This window comes from Galeopterus variegatus, unplaced genomic scaffold, assembly GCF_000696425.1.
Source record: "Galeopterus variegatus unplaced genomic scaffold, G_variegatus-3.0.2 Scaffold9416, whole genome shotgun sequence".
NCBI classification, from domain to species: Eukaryota; Metazoa; Chordata; class Mammalia; order Dermoptera; family Cynocephalidae; genus Galeopterus; species Galeopterus variegatus.
In genome coordinates this window covers 38,891-45,033 of record NW_007735527.1, presented here as the reverse complement: position 1 = coordinate 45,033, position 6,143 = coordinate 38,891, and positions in this window count along the sequence as shown.

Genomic DNA, 6,143 nt, shown 5'->3' with positions numbered 1-6,143 from the left:
TATGACATTTATAATAAATGAGCATACTATGTTTTTCCTGATAGTTTATTATGAAAAGTAACAAATTTTTAGTAAGGTAATTTGTATGGCAGCTAAACTCTGCTGCTGTAGGAATTTGGGGAAGAGGTTTTACCCCTCCTACATAGAGATATACGAATTTCTAATCACTTTCTGACAGATCGAAAAAATATGAAATAGGGTGCAGAAATGTTTGAGGAAATTGACTAGAAAAAACTGTGCATTCAAATTAAGTGTTTTAATGTTCTATGCCTGTGAATTCCTTATCTTACATTCATGGTGCAATGTTTCCTTATAATCAGAGAAAGGCACATATTTATTTAATAAACTGAGAGGTCCTCATAGGTCTCAGATGCAGATACATAAACACAATGAATGTCCTCAGTCCTCAGTGTAAGCAGAGTCAGAATTCCTAATTTTATTTTACTTACTCAGCCTTTGAAAAAAAATGACATGTATGAAAATATACGAAGATGCTCATATATGTAAAGCATATTATTTTTCATACAGTGAACTCAAATTACTGCCTAGAAGATTAAGAGTTTTGTGAGTGTGTGTGTGCTGATAATTTCTTCTTGTTATAGTTTTTAAAATATACTTGTTAAGTGAAGGGATTTCATGATAAAAAGCAGATTATAGTCGAAAAGTCAGGGCATCTGTTTCTGGTCCTGGTTTCAGCATGAAAACACTGAGGAAAAAAACAGCAACAACAACAACAAAAAAACTTATATAAAACTTGCACTTAAGCATGATCTATTTCTCCAAAACTGTTAAGAATGCACTATGGGCTCCTTGCTTTGGGGTACTATTCTTTTTGGCTAGTCAGCAGATTTTCAACTAGCTGTAGATCTGTGGCATAATGGAATGGACAAAGCAGAAAGCCATGCTGAATTTTTCCAACGCTCATGTCTATTTTCTTCTACAACCACAATATGATTTAGGACAATATTAACAGCCAATATTCTGACACAATAGTGATAAAAGAACAATAAAAACAAATGCAATTTGTGGTAATGGGTATACAGCCAGTATGAATCTGGCCCCCACATCATGGGCATGAGAGGTTACAATCAGCTTTGTATTTCACAAATATTCATAACCTATAAAAAATATTTTTTTGCAAAAAAAAAAATATGGGCTTCATATTTACAAAGGATTATCTTCTCAAACTACATAATCACATATACCATGCTGATTTCAGTTTTCTCACCATCTAAAAAAAGGAAAATTTGTAAATTTTACTAATTATTTTATAATATAAATCTCCTCGATTTATTTATACATAAAATAGGATAGTAGATGGAAGAGTTTCTAGAATTCTGTGAAGTGCTTAGAAAGCAAACAGTAATTGTAATATTATTTGTTTGTCTTTAATTTTTCCTAAATATATCGACCATGCAAAATTACCAATCTAAATGTTCTTACCAAGCAAAACGCAGGGAGCTTGTTCAAAGATGATTCTTCAAAGAATCAGAAAGAATTGCAATTATTCTTGATTACTCTGGATTTATCAATTTACATCATCTTTCTTTTACCTTCCATCTTGCCAGAAGAGAAAGCAATCGCATTGTCTTCACAAATAAGTGATTCTTCATGCCATTCTACTCCTCAAACATTTCCTCATTTTAGCTTGTCCTCCATGAAAGGCATAGAGCAAGTTTGCTTAGAGATTCAGGTGTACACATCACAGGTGTATTTAAGACAAGGGAATTTTGCAGGTGAAGTACTAGTCAGTCTCCTAACTATACATTTAATTGGCTGTACCTATTATGGCAGCATATCTGAGGAATTCTTCAGAAAACTCATCCAATAGCTTCCAGATGATACTTTATGATGATAAGCCAATTTTCTTCCTCCAAATCTTCAATGTACTGTTTTTCTCAGGGTGTTAACACAAAGTATATTAACACTATTCTTAACTAATCACTTGCAAGAGCCTTGGCAGACGGCTTTATCCCTTTCTTCTCTAAATCTCATGTTATTGATTCAGCCACAAGGAGGCAAGATCTGAGAACATTTTCTCCCCTTCCTCATGAGTCCAATGGCAGGGAGTTCCCAATGAAGTGTAATTTTACAGCAAAACAGCCAATGCCCAGACATCATTCCCTGATGAACACAACAGACACCATGGGTGTTGGGGCAGCAACTCATTTTAACTATGTCACTGCTAAACAAGTTTTGCAACGGGCTAAAGAGACTCCATTATAATTGGAAATCTTTTGACCCTGTACAAATCTGAGTTTTTCAGTTACTGATTCCCTTCATAGTATGGTTGTAAAATAATTGGCCTGTTTTGGAATACAAGCTTCAACATCATAAAGTCCTAAGTTGAAGATGATCTCCACTGCTTGCAATTATATAAGTGGAATAAGCTCATTGAGTCTCTTTTTTGATGTCTGTAAAACATAGTAGTACGACCATTGAGAGGTACTAGATCTATGCTTAACAACCATGGCCCTGAAGTTAAACTGTTTTTTTTTTTTGTTGTTGTTTGTTTGTTTTTAAATTTATCAATATACAATGTAGTCGATTTTTGTGTCCCTTTACCAATTCTTCTTTCCCACTTCCCTCTCTCAACTCTGTCACTTAATAACTCTTCAGTATTTGGTTATGTTATTTAGCCTCTGAATGAGTCAGTTTCCTCATCTGTGAAATTGGAATAGTGAAAAACTAATACATACGATTTCTGTAAGTATTAAATGAGATACTCTATTAAAAAACTTAGAAAAATGCTTGTCAATACTCAAATAATTAGCTGTTATTTTAATATTATTACTCATTATCATACTGTAAATGTGTAACTTAATTGTGTATGGAAATCACTTACTATAGTTCCTAAAAAGTACACATTAAATGTTTAATAAATTTTTATTCTTATTATTTTCATACAAGGGTAACAAAGAAATTTTCGACAATTGCAACATAAACAATGAAAAGTTTAGTAAAATGAAGCTCTTTCCAACTTCGAGGACAGATCTCTGCATTAAATAGAAATCACAAAATTAGCCACATCATTGAATATAAAGGCAGATGATTTATGCCTCCCAAAATAATGTAATGTAAAATTATTTGTTTTATAATTTAAGTACAAAACAAAACAGAAGACTCAGTCTTAGTTACTTGCATACTCAACTGTCAACCCCTAATCGTGAATGCAAGAAAATAGAGAGGCCCAAAAAGCTTTCCACCTCAATGTTTTTTGTCATAAAGGGATAATGGATATTGAACATACACTAAAAAGTAAACAAGTTTAACACTAGGCAAGATATAAGCAGTATATCAGACATTGAAAAGCAGACAGTGCATATCTTTAACTCCTTGTGATAAAATAAAAAGAGGTTAACTTCATATTCATATTCATATTCAGGCTTTCTGCCTAACATATCTTTAACTCCTTGTGATAAAATAAAAAGAGGTTAACTTCATATTCATATTCATATTCATATTCAGGCTTTCTGCCTAATAGCCTTTTACAAGCTCAGACAGGGACGTGGAATGCAAACTGAAAGCAATACTTTCCTTACTGAAGATAGAGAGAAGAGCTCTGATTTCAGATAGGCTGAGATGGGTCAGAATTTGATATAACTACAGGATAGGAAGAAATTGCAGAAAGAAGGAATCCTAGAAGTCTGCTTCGGTGTCCACATGAGTTTTTAACCAAGCACTAGGCTGTAAATTCACAGGCCAAGACTCCAGAAAGCTCAATAGAGAACACCACTGGGGGGAAAGAGTAGACTATAGGTTGAATGAAGATTCTGTAGCTCATATAGGACTAGAATACATTGGAGTTTGAACAAGGTACAATGGTGGTGAGATCTCTGAGAATACCTTGGATATTGATTTGAAATGTCCTAGGTGATAGAAAGGACACATCACAGGAGTGGTACTATGTGTACTAGGTACCTAGTGGTACTAGTTGTAAAGCCTGAAATGAAAATTCAATATTATGTGTCACCTTGACATCTGAAACTGATCTAAGAAACTTTAGGAAATGGTGTTTGAACACAGTAAATTTAAAGATTAAAAGAACCATACATTGTACTTGAGTTGGTAAACTTGTTTTCAACAAAAGTATGGATTAATAATTTTGAAACTATAAGGGAAAAATAAATCATGAAAATAAAATGAAAAATAAATTGTAAAAAATGGGATCCATATTTCCCACTGCCCTGGAAATAAATTACACATAAAGACTAATATTCTTAAAGTGATATAAGAAAAATACACTTTGCAATTTGTAATTCTAATCTAGTAAACTTCTTTCATTATTGAAGAAGAAATGGAGACATGCTTGGATGAGCAAAACTGCACTAGAAAAAAGTGTTAAACAGTTTCTCAGGGTGAAAGGAACTGATACCAGGTATAAATTTGGATGTATGCTAAGGAAACAGAGTATTACCTGTGGTAAATGTGATGGTGAATAGAATTTAATAATTTATTTTCATGCAAATTATGACATAACCATAAAGAAAAATGTTATTCAACAATAAAAATAAATAATATATGGACCACTTGGATGGATTTCGATATGGTCCTGCTGAGTGAAAGAAGCAAGAACAAAAGCAAAAAAGAGCATATGCTTTATAAATATATTTATTTAAAGTTCTAGAAAGATGAAAACTAATCTGTGTCAATAAAATCACCTCAGTGTTTGAGACAGTTTGGATGGGGAAAGGTGTCAGGGAAGGAGTAAAAAAGAGTAACAGAAAACATCTGGGAATGATGGACATGTTCATTACCTTGATGGTGATGATGATGTCATGGGTGTGCACAAATGTCATATTTATTAAATGGTTTACTGAAAATTTGTACAGTTTATTACATGTATGTCAAAGATTATATCTCAACAAAATTGTTAAAATAAAATGTTTAAAGAGATATGCATAAGATATTATGAGATCATAAAGAAAGGTTTCCTGACCCAACAGAGAGTGTGGTAGGAGGGTAAACAAAGGTACCTTCTATGCACTGATACTAGATCATCTGTGTGTGTGTGTATGTGTGTGTGCATGTGTGCGTGTGTGTGTGCGTGTGTGTGTGTGTGTGTGTGTGTGTGGTGGGAGGTGGGATGGAGGTATAAAGTTGTCAAAGGAAGAAGGACATTGGCCACTCTTGGCAGAGTTACAGGATAAAATAATGCTCACATGCCAGAAACTGCAAAGTGTTCTTGGAGCACTTCATGTATTTTTGTGTTTCTGGGATATAAAAATAAGGCAAGATCAGTTGAGAGATGTCAGATCAAGAGGACTGTATTTGCCATACTTATTTTATCTTTCAAGTCTCCACTTAAAATCTGTCGCTTCAATAAAATGTCTCTTAAAAATCCCACCAATCTAATGGACCCACCTTCCTATGTGTTCTTACTGCAAAATTTTCTGATTGCCACCAAAGAATCTGTGACATGCTGGAGAATTATGTTTACAATTCTATTTTCCCTAATGATTTAAGTGTTTGACATTGAGGATGCAGTACTCTATTTTGTTTTCTTTATACTTTAAATAGAAGTGACCCAGTGTAGTTGAATAAATATGTTCTTAACTAATGATTATTTAGGAGGAAAATTAAATATTGGCCAAATATATCTTTTCTTATTTCCATCATAACAGTGTGAACGACTTTACAATACAATCTGACCCAAAGTATTAGCACTTAAGTGAAAGACTTACTTGACTTAATAGTGGTTATATTTTTAATGGAGCAATTTTGTCATAGTAGTTAGCTGTAAATTCAGTCCAGAAAGAAAGAGATCATGACAGAGCAAGAAAATCAATTTCTCTTGCTGACTTGTTGATGAAAGTCTAGACAATTTTCATAAAATGGACTTATGGTGTATCTACTTGTTTGTTTTTTAGCTTCTCTAAAAAATTGAGAGAATATTTAGTAGTACATGGAGTTTATCATTCAAAGATATAGCTCCTATTAGTAGTTTATGAGGACAAGGAATTTTCTGTGTATGTATTAAGAAGTGAGGAGCAGTGATTTAACTTCATTTGAAGGGCAAGAGAATATAGGAAGCTCTTTACATCTTTCTTATGTCATTGAGCTTAAAGAAATACTGAGCTGCAATGGATGAGCTCGGAGAAAATTATGTTAAGTAAAATAAGCCAGGCACAGAGAGAGAAATA